The 18,382-nt window shown below is 33.9% G+C and overlaps 1 protein-coding gene across 2 annotated transcripts in view; it reads right to left on the bottom strand.

Moving 5' to 3' along the window:
- LOC149778279 (uncharacterized) overlaps positions 1 to 15,737 on the bottom strand; it is a 333,696-nt gene extending 317,959 nt beyond the window's left edge. For both annotated transcript variants that reach the window (XM_089939080.1, XM_089939082.1), the window contains exon 1: positions 15,588 to 15,737. The gene's annotated coding sequence lies outside the window, so the exon portion shown is untranslated. The remainder of the gene's footprint in view (positions 1 to 15,587) is intronic.
- Between the last annotated feature and the right edge of the window lie 2,645 nt (positions 15,738 to 18,382).

Genomic DNA, 18,382 nt, shown 5'->3' with positions numbered 1-18,382 from the left:
AATTCCTTGAATTACACCTGTTCAATGACAGTCCCTGAATTACATCTGTTCAATTACGGTCCCTGAATTATGTATGTTCAACAATTCCCTGAATTACATCTGTTCAATGACAGTCCCTGAATTACCTATGTTCAATTACAGTCCCTGAATTACATCTGTTCAATTTTTGTCCCTGAATTACATCTGTTCAATTACAGTTCCTAAATTACATCTGTTCAATTACAGTCCCTGAATTACATATGTTCAATTACAGTCCCTTAATTACATCTGTTCAATGACAGTCCCTGAATTACATCTGTTCAATTACAGTCCCTGAATTACATCTGTTCAACAATTCCCTGAATTGCATATGTTCAACAAGTCCCTGAATTACATCTGTTCAATGACAGTCCCTGAATTACATCTGTTCAATTCCAGTCCCTGAATTACATCTGTTCAACAATTCCTTGAATTACACCTGTTCAATGACAGTCCCTGAATTACATCTGTTCAATTACGGTCCCTGAATTATGTATGTTCAACAATTCCCTGTATTACATCTGTTCAATGACAGTCCCTGAATTACATATGTTCAATTACAGTCCCTGAATTACATCTGTTCAATGACAGTCCCTGAATTACATCTGTTCAATTACAGTCCCTTAATTACATCTGTTCAATGACAGTCCCTGAATTACATATGTTCAATTACAGTCCCTGAATTACATATGTTCAACAATTCCCTGAATTGCATATGTTCAATAAGTCCCTGAATTAATCTGTTCAATGACAGACTCTGAATTACATCTGTTCAATTACAGTCCATGAATTACGTCTGTTCAACAATTCCCTGAATTACATCTGTTCAATTACAGTCCCCGAATTATGTCTGTTCAACAATTCCCTGAATAACATCTGTTCAATGACAGTCCCTGAATTACATATGTTCAATTACAGTCCCTGAATTACATATGTTCAGTTACAGTCCCTGAATTACATCTGTTCAATTACAGTCCCTGAATTACATCTGTTCAATTACAGTCCCTGAATTACATCTGTTCAATTACAGTCCCTGAATTACATCTGTTCAACAATTCCCTGAATTACATATGTTCAATTACAGTACCTGAATTACATCTGTTCAATTACAGTCCCTGAATTAAATCTGTTCAACAAGTCCCTGAATTACATATGTTCAACAAGGCCCTGAATTACATGTGTTGAATTACATTCACTGAATTATATCCATTATAGTACAGTCTCTAAATTACATCTGTTCAATTACAGTCCCTGAATTACATATGTTCAATAAATCCCTGAATTACATCTGTTCAATTACTGACACTGAATTACATTTGGTCAATAACATTCACTGAATTACATTTCTTCACTGAATTAAATTTGTTCAATAAATCCCTTAATTAAATTTGTTCAATAACAGAGTAAACTGGAATATAGTATTTAACAGTAAACTGGAATATAGTATTTAACAGTCAACTGGAGTATGGTATTTAACAGTAAACTGGAATATGGCATTTAACAGTAAACTGGAATATGGTATTTAACAGTAAACTGGAATATAGTATTTAACAGTAAACTGGAATATGGTATTTAACAGTAAACTGGAATATAGTATTTAACAGTAAACTGGAATAAACTGGAATATGGTATTTAACAGTAAACTGCAATATAGTATTTAACAGATGGAGTTTTATTTGAGGAACATAAAATCTGGAACATAAAGTTCTCATTCTGAAGATTATCTGTTTCATAAACATTAAAAAATGTACATATTCATTAAGATGATACCAAAGACTGGGTTTTAGTACAAGTTGTATCTAGTAAAATGCAGAGAAAAAGTCCCTGAATTACATTTGTTCAATTACAGTCCCTGAATTACATCTGTTCAACAAGTCCCTGAATTACATCTGTTCAATTATTGTCACCGAATTACATTTGGTCAATAACAGTCACTGAATTACATTTCTTCTATAACAGTCGCTGAATTACATTTGTTCAATAAGTCCCTTAATTACGTTTGTTCAATAAGTCACAGAATTAAATCTGTTCAGTTACAGGCACTGAATTACATCTGTTCAACAAGTCCCTAAATAACATCTGTTCAACAAGTCCCTAAATTACATATGTTCAATTACATTCACTGAATTATATCCATTCTATTACAGTCCATAAATTACATCTATTCATGCATTTCTTCTATAACAGTCACTGAATTACATTTGTTCAATAAGTCACATAATTAAATCTGTTCAATTACATTCACTGAATTATATCTGTTCCAGTACAGTCACCAAATTATGTCTGTTCAATCATAGTCACTGAATTACATCCATTCCATTACAGTCACTGGATTATATCTGTTCAATTATGTTGTTGTTGTAGGGTTTAATACCATTTTTCAGCACACGATAGGCTATATATGGCAGTCAGTATTAATGGTGGAGAAAGAACCTAGAAAATCCTCGGAAAGAACCACCGACCCTTGAGAAGCTACTGGCAAGCTTTCTCACATACCCACATTGGCCGAATCCGAGACTTGAACCTACACAGACAGAGGCGAGATGGCAGTGATCCATAACGGAGAGTGCTTTAGACCACTTGGCCACTCTGTTCAATTAGTCACTAAACTACATTTGTTCAATATCAAAGCAAACTGGCACATGGGAGGAAAAATATAGAATTGTACTTGTGATGCATAACACAATTTAGAACAATGACCTCAGGCAAATAAAAGCATGCCAGAAAAAAGGATTTAAAAAAAATACTTTAACTTTTATAATAATTAAAAAAATGCAATACCATATATTCAAGAAGCCCAAGTGGACCTGATATTGCCCACATAAACTTAAATAACTTACTGGGTGTTCATTTCACAACCCAATATTTCCGACATGGCTTACATAATTTATTAAATGATCATTTCATAACCTGATATTGCCCATATGGCTTATATAACTTATTTAATGACCATATATATATATATATATATATATATATATATATATATATATATATATATATATATATATATATATGTATATATATATATGTATATATATATATATATTGTAACTCCTTGTGCTTAGTTTTATTTATATAATTTTTGTAATGTTTATCCTCTTGTGCCTATTTTTTTTTTAATCTGTCATCATTTGGAAAGTACAACAAAAATCAAGTGGATATCCAGGTTTTAAAAACTGTGAATAGCCAAGCTTTCAAAACAGTGTGAATAGCCAAGCTTTCAAAGCAGCGTTGCTAGCATTTGCTGGCCACAACATTTTATGGAGATAGAAAAATTTGTATCAAGTTAATCGATATGTTTTCAGCTCAAGTAATTTCTTTTAAGTGTTTTCTGAAATGTCATCTGCTCTTTCATCATACAATGGTTATGTAGCTTCATTACACAACTACCTAGAAGATGGCAAGTGCATATACAATTGATATTGATTGCAATTATTTCACAGAATTTGCTTTTGAAATTCCAGCTTCATGACCTCTGATTCAACCCAAATAAATGCTGACAAGCAGTAAATATTTCATAAGGGCATCACAACGAATACTCAGATGCCTACTGAATACAGCCTTTGAATATTGGAGTAGCAGAATAAGGTATTGATTTCAGCACCGATATCCCCTTAGATGGGGAAAAAGATGATAAACAGCAAAAACTTCTTGAGTAACAAAAGTTGTACACTGTATGCAGTCTAAGATCTGCTTCCTGAAAGTATATGGATCAAGCAATGGGTCAACTGAACAGATTCAAGCTAATAAATAAATATATTGTCAACTAAAAATATCTTTTCATTTTTGTTTTTATCATTTAATTAAATCAAGACTTTCATACTTCTATACACAGTACAGTAAAATTTTGCTCTATGATCTAATAACATGATTTTCATGGTTAAAATTCAAAATAGCATCAATTGTAGAAATTTGCAATGTCTAAGATACATACAGTTATTATAGCTGATAGGTCTATACTTACGTCCTTTTCAATTGGCCTAAATCCTGCTGAGTGACTTTTGAGAAGCATCTAAAGTTTGTTCTATTTTTAGTAACGGACAGTGGTCAAGTCTAATGGCCAGTTGGCATCATCTGCACAAAACTAAAACCCCAATTTGTCAAATTACATTCAGATATTTTTGCAAAGCCGTTTTTAGGTTTTACATTTTTTCTAAATCATCATGTATAAAAACCTAAAATCTGACAATGTAGGATGTATTTTATCAAATCTAGTAAGATTCTCTTTAGCATTATTTAGTACAAATTCATTTAAAGTTGTTTTTGATTTTTTAAATTGTGTATACATCTCAAGTCAAATCAACATGTACAAAGATCAACATCAGCTGAACAGATTATAAAACCATCATGATATCAAATTCTGTTGAGTAGTCACTGAGATCAAGTTCTTTATCACTATGCTAATTAAGTTCTTTTTATATATTTTCATCAGTTATCTACAATTCTGATCCAATCCAGTTCATTAGTTATAAGTTCAGATGCACCATGACAAGCTTACCATACTTGTAGTATGCAATAATCTGGACATAAACCTTTAAAACAAGAGTCCCACGAAGAGACTTGTACTCAAATGACCAAAAGAATTTCAGGAATTTAACATAAAACCATTTCTTATGTTTTTTAAATACTGAGTGTTGAAAGCATGTCTGATCTTGACAGTAAACAAAGTGGTAAGCATACTGGATGTAAGACTGACAACATTTTCATTTTTGAAATAGCTGCTCTGGTGGCCATATTGGATGCAAGATCAGCGCCATTTGCATTCTAGATCATCATTCAAACCCCATGTGAATATGACCAAACATTCAGGAGAATGGAGTGCCTTTATATCTCATTGGTGACAAGTGTAAGATCACTAAAACATGGACTCACTCATTGACATTTATAATATTTTAATGTTTTAAAACATGGACCTTTAATTGACAATAACTCCCAGTAATCTGCAGACATGCAATTAAACCAATAGACTAATTGACCAACCAACCAATCAACAAACCAATCAAATAACCAATCAACCAGCCAATCAACCAACCAGCCAGTCAACAAACCAATCAAATAAGCAATCAAAAAACCAGCCAATCAACCAACTAACAAACCAATCAACCAACCTCTCTACCTAAATAACCACTGTAGCAGGTCATAAAAGACAAACCAATAGAAAAGAACATTCTTGTTTATGGTTTCAAGCCAGAAATAATATCACAAATTGAGAGAAACCCAAGAGTGACAATGTTTTTGTAGCATTTTTAGCAAATAATATTGTTTTTATCATAATCTTTACCACTCCAATGGTCTAAGTGGGTAGGTCATGGATTCGAACCTCAGCAAAGTCCTTCCAAAGATTTGTAAAAATGATACTAGCAGCTGCCTCTCTTGACACTCAGCATTAAGAGGTTAGTGTTAGGACTGGTCAGCCTAGTGTCAGGACAATGTTGACTGAGTGGGACATGATGCCACATGTCTGCAGCATGATGCCCCAGTGCTAGACATCACTATAATCTGCCACACTGCAGACACGGTAGTGATATGATTGAAATTTTTTAAAGCTACTTTAAAAATCTAAATCAAACAAACACACATCAAAAATCTGTTTAAGAAGCTATTGTCACTGTGTATCCATGGAAGCCATATTTAATGGCTGAAAATAATATGGTCATTAAAATGTGGACAGTTTAAGTCTGATTATAATTATGCTTACTTCTAAAAGCACTAGTCAGGAAAAGCCTATTGAATAGGCTAAGATGTATGATCTAAGTGGTTATAAACAAAATTTTTTTTATCCATGTCAGAAACACTAAACATCTAAGCCACAGTGACCTTCTTTGCTTGTAAGGGTGTAGTACCAACTCAAATGCATCCCATTATCAAGGTTCCTGGCTGATATAAAAGCTTGCCCAAGAAATATCAAGGTTCCTGGCTGATATAAAAGCTCGCCCAAGAAATATCAAGGTTCCTGGCTGATATAAAAGCTCGCCCAAGAAATAAACTTTAAACACAACATTTCAACAATTTATAGAAAATGTCAAGATGCACCCCATGAACCAAATCTTATGCATTTGAAAGGATAGTATACATATAGCATGCAAAAACCTGTGGATATGATTTAAATATAAGAACTTAGCCTACGCCGTGTGAAATGCCAGCCAGTAATCTTTCTGTATGGGTATGGCACTGAAATACATGTATACAATCATCTAAATAAACTCATAAACAGTAACAAGAGTATCAATTATGGCACATTATATGCACACCCCAAGATTAATATTCCTCTATATAAATTAAACAAATTAATACAGAAACTATTTTTCTTCAGTTTTTGGCAGTGACCTTTTTACAATTTGACCCCACGCTATACTGGCTTCTTCTTTGATAAGGTCCTTACCCCAAATGTATGCTACCTATTTTTGGTAACTGTGCATGATTAAAGAGCTTGAGTTACTGTCAAAACTTCTTTTATCCTTTCAGTTAGTGACCTTGACTTTAGAGCCTTAAATCAATGATGATCTTCCTTACCCCAAGTACAAGCCATCCACAAGGAGTGGTAACAATCAATGGTATAGTGGCCATATTGGATGGCAGATATGCAGCACTGTCATTCAAGACCAACTCAGGCATCATAAGAAGTCTTTTTGTGAACATCCATATGTCTATATAACTTTCCATTTAAGAGAAGAAGCAATTTTAAGATGCTGGCCAAACTGTCATCATTTTCCTTTTCTACCAACTGGACATAATAAGAAATTTTCTAGTAAAACCTAATATTGAAAATATTTTCCATTGGGAAAGAGTAGCAATAGGATATTCAAGATGGCCACTGTGGCAGCCATAATGGAGTCCATATTTCAACCTTCCACTCAGGGGGAATAGGAATAGCAATTGGTGGCAATACTGGATGTCAGATTAGTACCATTTTTATTCATACCCACCAAGACATCACAAGAAGTCTTCTGAAAATTCCATGTTGATGTGTCTTTCTATTCAGGAGGAGTAGCAATAACAAGATTTTCAAGATGGCTGCCATTGCAGGCATAGTGGATAGCAAATTGGCACCATCTTCATTTAAGAAGTCTTAATGAAAACCCCATATGACCATCGATTCAGAAGCAATTTCAAGATTTTAAAAATGACCACTGTGTTGGCAATGTTGGTTGTCTGAGCAGAAACATTTTCTTTTGGGACCGACTGAACATGTTTAAAATGAATTCTAGAGAAAACTATATGTCAATATGATTTTCTGTTCCACAGTGTAGTAGCAACAAAAAGATTTCCAAAATGGCTGCCATGATGTTCATGTCCATGCTGGATGCAAGACTAACACCATTTTCTTCCATCCATTCAAGAGAAGTAGCTATTGCAAGATTTTCAAGATGGTTGCTTTGGTGACTATACTTGATAAAATATCATCCCCATTTTGATTTAGGACCAAATGTGTGTGCGTGTGTGTGATTTGGATTTTTAACATAGCTTTCACAACTGTTTTAGTCATATCACTATGATGTCTGTAGTCTGGCAGTTTATAGTGATGTCTAGCACTGGGGCATGATGCCACAGATGTGTAGCATGATGTCCGACCCAGTCACATTATCCTGACATCAGGCTGACCAATTCCTATCACTAACCTCTTAATGCTGAGTGCCAAGCATAGGACCAACTAACACTCATACAAAGTCTTTTCATGTAAAAATTCCATGTTGATATGACTATCCATTCTGGAAGATTAGCAAACAAGATTTTCAAGATAGCCACTGTAGTGGGCATATTGGATTGTGAGCAGCACCATTTTCATTCAAGACCAACTATACTATGGGGTGAATGTTTGTGTAATGTCTCATGGTAATCCTCAAAGTACCTTTGGAGGAGTAGTAATAAGAAACTTATGCCAAAAGAGAATTGTTGGCCAACAGACAACATAGAACAGGCCGTCATATAATGTCTTCTGGTCTGTGACTATCAGTGCTAAATACCACCAATGTCTTGAAATAGGACATGTACTCTCTTTAGTGACAACAAGATGCATCTACTGTTAATATGTTCATATTATGCTATGTTGTAATATAACATGAATGTTGATACATTATTTGATGACTTTGATATATGTTGTAACATAATATTAACATTAATGCATTACTTGATGATGTTAATAAATGTTGCCACATAATATTAACATTAAAGCATTACTTGATGACTTTGATAAATGTTGGAAAATAATATTAACATTAATGCATTACTTTTGATATATGTTGTAACATAATATTTACAGTAATGCATTACCTGATGGCTGTGATGTTATAACATAATATTAACATTAATGCATTACGTAATGACTTTGATAAATGTTGTAACATAATATTAACATTAATGCATTACATAATGACTTTGATAAATGTTGTAACATAATATTAACATTAATGCATTACGTAATGACTTTGATAAATGTTGTAACATAATATTAACATTAATGCATTACATAATGACTTTGATAAATGTTGCAACATAATATTGACAGTAATGCATTGCCTGATGACTCTGATGTTATAATATTAACATTAATGCATTACTTAATGACTTTGATAAATGTTGCAACATAATAATAACAGTAATGCATTACTTGATGACTTTGATATATATTGTAACATAATATTAACATTAATGCATTACGTAATGACTTTGATAAATTTTGTAACATAATATTGACAGTAATGCATTATCTGATGACTCTGATGTTATAACATAATATTAATATTAATGCATTACTTGATGACTTTGATATAAGTTGCTAAGGAGGTCTATTTTCTTTTAAGGACACACATGGTCTATACTTGGACATAGAATTCACACATATTTCTATAACACTGCTCAGGAATATAAACCAGATGCTTTAAAACCTAACATGATACTGTAAACACCCCATCCTTATTTCTTCATTAAATCTCTCCTACATTCAGAAATGTTTTCACTTAAATTGTGTGAGAAACTTCCCACAACAATTTTTAGTTGTAGAATAAACCGTGATCTTGATTTATTACATGTATATGTCACAGTGTGAGAATATTTTCAGCATGGTATCATGAAGTTAATACAGATTAATGTTATTTAATCAAATTTTCCATAAAAGCTGATGCCAATCCAGTTTTTAAAAAGATGATATAATGTATTTCTGGGGCACAGAAAGCATGTTTTTTTATTTTAATTTGGGATTCTTTGGGTCTTAATAGTTCTCCCTAATTATATGTGCTTAGAAATGATGCATTTAAAACGCTTTGGAATGTGTTTGAGACAGATTTTCTTGCATATCTCCTGTAAGTTTGATAACGAAGGATAGGCATGATGCTCCTTCCTCAATACTAAAGGAGACAACCTAAGTAGGTAGGAGTCATGGTTGCTCATTGGTTAGTGTGCCAGACTTGACACCAAATGAGTGCAGGCTTGAATCCTACTATTGGATCAACCCAGATCAGCTAGTATGGTGTATACATGAGCTTCAGCATAAATGACCGGCTTGAAAGACTAAACTAAATTGCTCATTAATTCTTACATTGTTCGTAGATACTTTGCTTAACAAAGGTCAGAGGAAATACAGGCAGTATCACTATCATTGAGCAGCCAGAAAAAGAAAGAAAAGGGTTTTGGAAACCATTTAAAGGTTAAGATGTCACTATCAAAAGGCAGGCAAGTTTGACAAGAGCTCAATCCATACTTAACTGACATCAAGGAAAGTTGTACCTCCATGGGAAATGATTGGTTGTTTGATCTAGGGTACTGACTGACCCATTGATTAACATGTGAAACTTGACATTCAGTCAGATTTACTTGGGTGTAGAAAGGGAATAATTAGCCTAAAAAAAATTATACCACATAGTTAACAATTACATGTCCTTTTTTATACAACTTACGTGATACAAGTAGATAACAAAATTCCATATTTGACCATTCACATCAACATATGCCATCCACAATTTATAGACAAACTGACCAGTTTGCAATCTCAGACTTTCATATAATGCCCACAAACTCAGATACAATAAACTTAGACTTTCAAAAATGTCATTGTTGTTGTTTGCAATCTCAAACTTTAATATCTTACGCACAAACTCAGATAAAATAAACTTAGACTTTCAAACATGCCATTGTTGTTGTTGTTTATTTTAAGGTTTAATGCCAATTTTCAGCACATGATAGGCTATGCACAGTGGCCAGTATATATTGTGGAGGATAAACCCAGAAATATCCCTGGAAGAACAACTGAACTACAGGAACCTAATGGCAAATTTCCTCTCACACCAACATTGGCCAAGTCTGAGACTCGAACCAATGTGTACAGAGATGAACTGTCAGTGACCTGTAAAGGCAAGCATCTTTAACCATTTGGCCCCCAGAGCATCTTCAAAAATGTTTAAATCGATTTTAGGAAAAAGTTACAAGATAATATTATGACACTTTCCCCGTCACCACAGACATTATATATTTCGCTTTGTGTATATACTGATAAAAGTACCTTGTGCAGATTCCCTTATGTACTATTCAGTCACTCAGTTTTATGCATCCATTACAGGCTTGTGGATGTAGAATAGAATAGGTCTAGTACACTCTTCTGCATCTTGCAACTGGCAACTAAAGGAAGAAACAGCTGCTGAGGTTCTATGGTAAGTGTGCAAGACTTGTGACCAAAAGGGCTCATTCACTCAGTGGTAGGTGTGCAAGACTTGTGACCAAATGGATATACTGACACAGTGGTAGGTGTGCAAGACTTGTGACCAAATGGATATACTGACACAGTGGTAGGTGTGCAAGACTTGTGACCAAATGGATATAATGACACAGTGGTAGGTGTGCAAGACTTGTGACCAAATGGATATACTGACACAGTGGTAGGTGTGCAAGACTTGTGACCAAATGGATATACTGACACAGTGGTAGGTGTGCAAGACTTGTGACCAAATGGATATACTGACACAGTGGTAGGTGTGCAAGACTTGTGACCAAATGGATATACTGACACAGTGGTAGGTGTGAAAGACTTGTGACCAAATTGATATACTAACACATTGGTAGGTGTGCAAGACTTTCTACTAAAAGGCCTCATTGACTCTGTGGTATGTATGCTTTATTTTGAGGGAGTACCGTAATCAGCATACTGACACTTTCCTTCATTTTGCTACTGCTGTTGCCACAACAAAGGTTTATTCATCTTCCTTTGTGTCAACACATGTAAGTATGAAAAACTATTACTGACATAATTGTGTTAAGCTAAGAAAGAAAAACTATTACCGATACCTTATGCTGATCTCTATAGATAGCATTCACCCACTCATTTCTAAGTAGATCACAATTCAATTGATCTGGTTCACTAAGTACATTTATTATATTTACACATTTGCACTCTTCTTTTCAAAAAAATTATAAGACCATGACCTGATGGTACAAATATGACCAGAAGATTTTTGGTATATACATTTTGTTCTATGCATAATTTCTTGTATCTAAATAATGAATGGCATAGAACCAGACTGCAAATATCAGGGTCTATATTTTTTCTTGTGCTTGTGATTTCATGCATCTAAATGTATATAAAAGTATAAATGACATGGAACCAGACTGCAAATATCAGGGTCTATATTTTTTCTTCTACTTTTGATTTCATGCATTAAAATTATGATTGGCACAGAACAAGAATGGAAAGATCAGGGTTGACACTTTTTGTTCTAAGTTTTATTTCATTCATCTAAATTATGAATGGCATAGAACCAGACTGCAAAGATCAGGGTCTAACCTTTCTCCACTTGTTATTTCATGCATCAAAATTATCTCAGAGATCCAGATTGCAAAGATCAGGGTTTACATTGTTCGATGTATATGAAACTTTAGTACAGACCCTGATCTGCTGAGGACTTGTGAGACAACATACATTTTTCATAGTTTTGTATGTGTGCATTACACATGGTGAAAATTCACTCTTGGCACAGTGCAAGCTACTGCCCTTTCTGACATCAGATCCCTCCCCCATAGATACTTTGCTAAACACTATAATCTAGCCAAAAAGCATTTTTCTGAATTTAAAATGATTTCAAAGAAATATTTCTCAATCAATATAACAATTTGTGTAACTATCAAAAACAAATAAAACTATCTTTTAATATCTCAATAATTGCCAGCTCAAGAACAAAAAGGAATACATTTTTCCACCTCATATTAATTTCATTATCAAAATACCTACCAATGTGAGGTAATTCAGATTTAAAGAGAATCAACATTACAAAATTAGTCATATGATACAAGCCATATAAATTGATTAGCAAAATACCTACCAAGGGGAGGTAATTCTGATTTAAAGAGAATCAACATTTACTTTACAGAATTAGTCCATATGGTACAAGCCATATAAATTGAAAAGCAAAATACCTACCAAGGGGAGGTAATTCTGATTTAAAGAGAATCACCAACAAAATTAACCCATATGGTACAAGCCATATAAATTGTGGCTACAGCTGTATCGTTATGACTCATAGCAATATTTTTACAAGAAATCATTTATCTTCAGTAAGTAAACATTATTAATACACATTTCGGGTGGGGGTGGGAGTAAAGTGGGGAAAGGGGGAAAAAGGAATGGGGGAACAAGAGGGAAAAAGGGAAAGAGGTAAAAAAAATCTGCTGTTTTGTATTGCAAGATATATTTGCATCAACAACTGAATTTAGAATATTAACAACATCTATCTTTTACAGCTAAATGCCAATCAATGGTGCATCATGTACGTATTAAAACCAATATCCTCAGAATATATATATATATATATATATATATATATATATATATATATATATATATATATATATATATATATATATATATATATATATATATATATAGTGATTGGTATATGTGTGTGAAATAAAGTGACAATAATAAACTTCTTCAATTCATATTATATATCTTTAAAATCAGATTTCATTTTACTAATACAGTTCTGATCAGAGAAACAACTTTTTTAAAGATATATCTTTAATACTGGCTGGTTGGTTGTTTTGGGGTAGATGTTACTTTACAGCATCTTTAACACATTGTTGGCTATATCATGCCAAAGTAATGGGAGCCAAGTGCCTTTCCCAATGACACACCAAGGCAGTACATCAAGGCTGGCATGAGTGGGTAATGAACGCATGACTTCGGATTATGAGTCCAACACTTTACCAACTAAGCTACTGTGTCTCCTAAATATCTTCAAGAATAAGCATGTCCTTAACCTTTGACCTTGTGACCTCATCCAGATTCAATTGGTAGCCATAACCCTTGGTAAGCATCCATATACAAGTTGATTCCTAAAAGGTAAGAAAACAAAATCTGGATTCAAATATTTTGCTGCTTGCCATCTGAGCCTAGTACTTTGGGATAATGCAACAAAGACAACAGTCATATTATCTGGCAGAATTTTTTTTTAAAGATCGGGTTTGTAAAACCAAGTTAATTATTGGGGTTCAAAATGTACAAGAAATAAAATAAATAAAACTAGTAGCAAATAATAGCTCCAAATTTAACCAATTTAATTCAATTCATAACTTTACCAACATTATGAAATGGACAGTATAATCTAGTGGACAGAAGAGGGTGAGTGAATAATGAGGAAACACCATCTCAGATTACTCTTAAGTGCTATCTAGCTAAAGATTGCAAATACTGATGATGTCAATGATATTTAACTGAAAATAGAGGATACATATATATGGTATAACATACTGGCGATGTCCATGATGTTTAACTGAAAACATAGAATATATGGTATAACATACTGATGATGTCCATGATATTAAAGTGAAAATAGAGGATATATGGTATAACATACTGGTGATGTCATTGATATTAAAGTGAAAATAGAGGATATATGGTATAACATACTGATGATGTCAATGATATTTAACTGAAAATAGAGAATACATATATGGTATAACATACTGGTGATGTCAATGATATTTAACTGAAAACAGGATGAATGGCATAACATACTGATGATGTCAATGATATGAAACTGAAAAAAGAGGATATATGGTATAACATACTGGTTATGTCATTGATATTAAAGTGATAATAGAAGATATATTTTATAACATACTGAAGATGTCAATGATATTTAAGTGAAAACAGAGGATATATGGTATAACACACTGATGACGTCAATGACATTTAACTGAAAATAGAGGATACATATATGGTATAACATACTGGTGATGTCAATGATATTTAACTGAAAACAGAGGATATATAGTATAACATACTGATCATGTCAATGATATTTAAGTGAGAAAAAAAGGATATATGGTATAACATAGTGACGATGTCAATGATATTTAAGTGAAAACATGGTATAACATGAGGCTAAGCTGATCTGAGTACTGCACATAGCATCCCAAGCACAAGGGATAATGTGTCCACCACCATCCCAATTTGGGATTAAATAAATGGCAACTTTTGTATTTGCATAAATTTAGATTCTTTTGTTATTATTTCAACCTCAAAATAAATTAATTCTTCCCTGGGATAACTTGACCTCAAAACAATATATATATATATATATATATATATATATATATATATATATATATATATATATATATATATATAAACAATCTAGCAGATTTCATTATTGATTGAAGCCAAAAGTTTCAATGAAATCTGCTGGATTGTTTAAACAGCAATTGTTGGATTGTCAAAACAGCCACTGTTGGATTGTCTTAACCACTGTTACTTTCGTCATTGTCTATCATGATGTAGCCCCATCAATTATTACATAGATGTAAATAAGGCTAAAGTACTGAGTGTTTTACAGTTTAATATAAAAGAATTAGAAACTCATCCTTTCCTGCTATCTACCTGTTAAGCTTATGTTACAACTGACGGCTTTCAAAATGTGCATGCTATATCTCACTCAACTTCTGAATATTTATGTTACTATTAAAATAGACACAAATAAACAACATCATGACAGATAAGGGGAATATTCATCAAAAGTGGGAAATCAGAGTAAATAGAAAGAGAATTATGAATGTAGCCAAGATTTAAATGACATTTTTGAATGGTTTTGCAATGTGTATGACAACAACAATACCCCACATGCATTTCTTGATTAAGTCAAGATTAAGAACAATTATGTTCATTTGAAACAAGTTAACTCTTGATACAAGAAGAACCTTTTAGTACTTCAATGTTTCTTCTAAATGCTTTTAAGTTTTATGATGCTTTCTTACTACATGCATTACATAAGATTTCTCACAAGAAAATTACAGTCTTCCTCTGGACAGGCCAATCATCTTATAAGGTAACTTTGCCAGTGCAGAAGAGTGGCCATATAAGTGGGGAACCACTGTATTGTAAACAGTTTAAAGTTTGGGCAGGGGTTTCCTGGATATAACTGTAGATAAGGAATGGCTGGCTGAACAGACAAGATAACAAACACATAAATATAGAAACTGAAGAATTGTGAATAGAAAAAGGTATATCCCAGCCACTAGTTTGAAGAAGAAAAAAATACCAACAACAAAAATATCAGAAATGGAAAGTACCATCTATACATTACCTTTCAATGGCTCCAATTAGTCCATCACCCCACCCCCGTGCTAGTAAATTATCCACCAGATCCAACTTTCCTGTAGATTCCACCTAGCAGTAGAATCTTATTTTCAGATGCATCTTCAATGTTGACATGTGCCTACGAAAATATAATGAGTTTATCAGGGACAGAAATGTCAAGGAGATAATGTATCAACAGGTCTAGGGCAGATAATTCTATTAGTGCTCCAGTCTTGGAGTTGTTGATTTCAAAAGCTGTTATCTCACCTGTGAAGAGGTCATCTCAGGTGGGAAACTCTTTGCCAACAATACTGCTATTTGCAAGAAGAGACATGATCATTTATACAGATGTCTTAACCTGTGTTGGATAATAAATATTGGGGTTTTGATTGAGGGAGTCTAATTAGAGCCAATTTTAACAAATGCCATCACATAAAGGTATCTTTTAAATGGTGCTCGCTAAAACTTAAAAAGGTGTACCATTTTTCTGTGGTTTGCAGAATTGTAGAAATCATAACTTTATTCAGTTTGAGCTTAAGATCTTTTGTTTCAACTAATCACAAATGAAGTTTCTTCTAAAAGGTAATTTCTGATTCGCTGATAATAGAAAACCCACTTTGAAAGGTCATTTCTGATTGGCTGATAATTAAAACACAATCTGAAAGGACATTTTTGATTAGCTGGTAGAGGACACTCAAACTGAAAGGTAATTTCTGATTGGCTTAGAGTGGAAACACAGTGTGAAAGGTTATTTCTGATTGGCTGATAGAATAAACCAAATCTGAAAGATCATTTCAGATTGTCTGATAGTGGAAACTCAATCTGAAAGCTGTACCACTCCGGTGGTCTATTGGTTAGAGCATCCGCCTCAGAAGCAGGAGGTCGTGGGTTTCAACCCCAGCAGAGTCATACCAAAGACTTACAAAAATGGTACTAACAGCTGCCTTGCTAGACGCTCAGCATTAAGAGGTTAGTGTTAGGACTGGTCGGCCCGGTGACAGGATAATGTGACTGGGTGGGACATCATGCTACATGTCTGCAGCATGATGCTCCAGTGCTAGACATCACTATAAACTGCCACACTGCAGACATCGTAGCAACTAGACTGAAAAATTGTTAAAGCTATGTTAAAAATCATAATCACACACACGCTCACAATCTGAAAGTTTTCATATGACCAGTCCTGGACTGGACTTTGACAATACCTAAAATAGCACAAAATAGGAATGGCCAATCATTACCTGGATATCTACCAGTGCAAAACAGGAACCAGAGTGCAAACTTTGCAGACACTGATCTACTGTCACATGATACGCTGAAAGATCAGGATCTGTAATCTGTTTTTCATGTCAGATATCTATTAGAAGTTTCCCAGAATCCAGTTTATAATTTTACCCACCTGCCAAAGGTTTACTATGCCAACAGTGATTGCAGATCCAACATTGTCAGTTAAAAAGCTCATAAAAAGGCAATTGTGGCTATTTCCATGGTCAAGGTATTCTAATTAGCTTTGACACTCCCTTATCTATATCAACAGTAGTTTACATGAATTTATTTACATTCCCTTTCCTATATCAACATGAATTGACTGATGCAAGACTGTAGTGTTTTGTCTGTCATCTGTTATTCAGAGTGATCATAAATCCTCTTTATTTGTAAACAATTCATCCCAACAGTAAACTCACAGGAATTACATACAATTGACACACTCATAAATCATATAGATACGTGAATTAAGTGCAGTAAAACATGCTCATGCACTTCAGTGATGGAGATAAAAGCCCAATAAACACATAGAACATGTACACAGTATACTTGAAGGAAAAAGTGTGTGCATGATTAAGGGTTTTTAAGACAGCTTTAACATTTTTTCAGTCATATCTAGTAATGGAGCATTATGCTGCAGACATGTAGCATGATGTCCCACCCAGTCACATTATCCTGACACCAGGCTGACCAGTCCATAACATTAACCTCTTCATGCTGAGCAACTAGTGAGGCAGCTGTTAGTACCATTTTTTAAAGTCTTTGGTATGACTCGGTCGGGGTACAAACCTGCGAACTCTCTCATCCGAGGCGGATGCTCTAACCACTGAGCCACCAGAGTGGTTTTGAAGGAAAAACCTCTGCTGCTAAAATTGGTATCATGAAGCATAATCCATACTTTTGTCAAATATTCCATACAAACATCGATGAAATCAAAATACTGTAGTATGTTCTGTGTTCGATGATTGTCTCTTGAAATCACAGAGAATCAAATGTATAGAACCTGATCTGCCAACACATTGTACAACTGCAGATCAAGGTCTACACTGTTCACATTCAGGTGCAGGTTCTGCAGAAGCAAATATTGCATGCAGCTAGAAACGTATTCACTAAACACAAATGCCTCACCACAGCCATGAAAACTTAACCCAAGCATAGCACTTACTCCTATGGAAAGACAGAAAGACAAATAAACAAACTAAAATGGGTAACACTGTATGCCCATACTACATTCATAGTGAAACATTATAAATGTTCATGCCTGCATTCATATTTAAATATGTATTTACCCCAAAATGACAATTTTCAAATGACTGAAATGTGCAGTTTGTAAGTTGTTTTTTTTTGTGTTGTTGCTTAACAACACATTTATTGAGGTAAACTGCCTTGACCTGAAACTCAGTAACATGGCTGACCTGGTCAAGTCTGGGCAGGAGTATGACCTGCATCCATCTGGTTGTGAGTCCAGCAAACAAATTACAGAGTCACCATGGCTCCTCTCTAAAACATGCATAAGCTCAGTCACTATGAATCTAT

Source organism: Sinohyriopsis cumingii, chromosome 17 (genome assembly GCF_028554795.1).
Source record: "Sinohyriopsis cumingii isolate HCF-2022 chromosome 17, ASM2855479v2, whole genome shotgun sequence".
NCBI classification, from domain to species: domain Eukaryota; kingdom Metazoa; phylum Mollusca; class Bivalvia; order Unionida; family Unionidae; genus Sinohyriopsis; species Sinohyriopsis cumingii.
The sequence above is the reverse complement of the archived record's forward strand: the minus strand, read 5'-3'. Positions and strand labels throughout refer to the sequence as shown.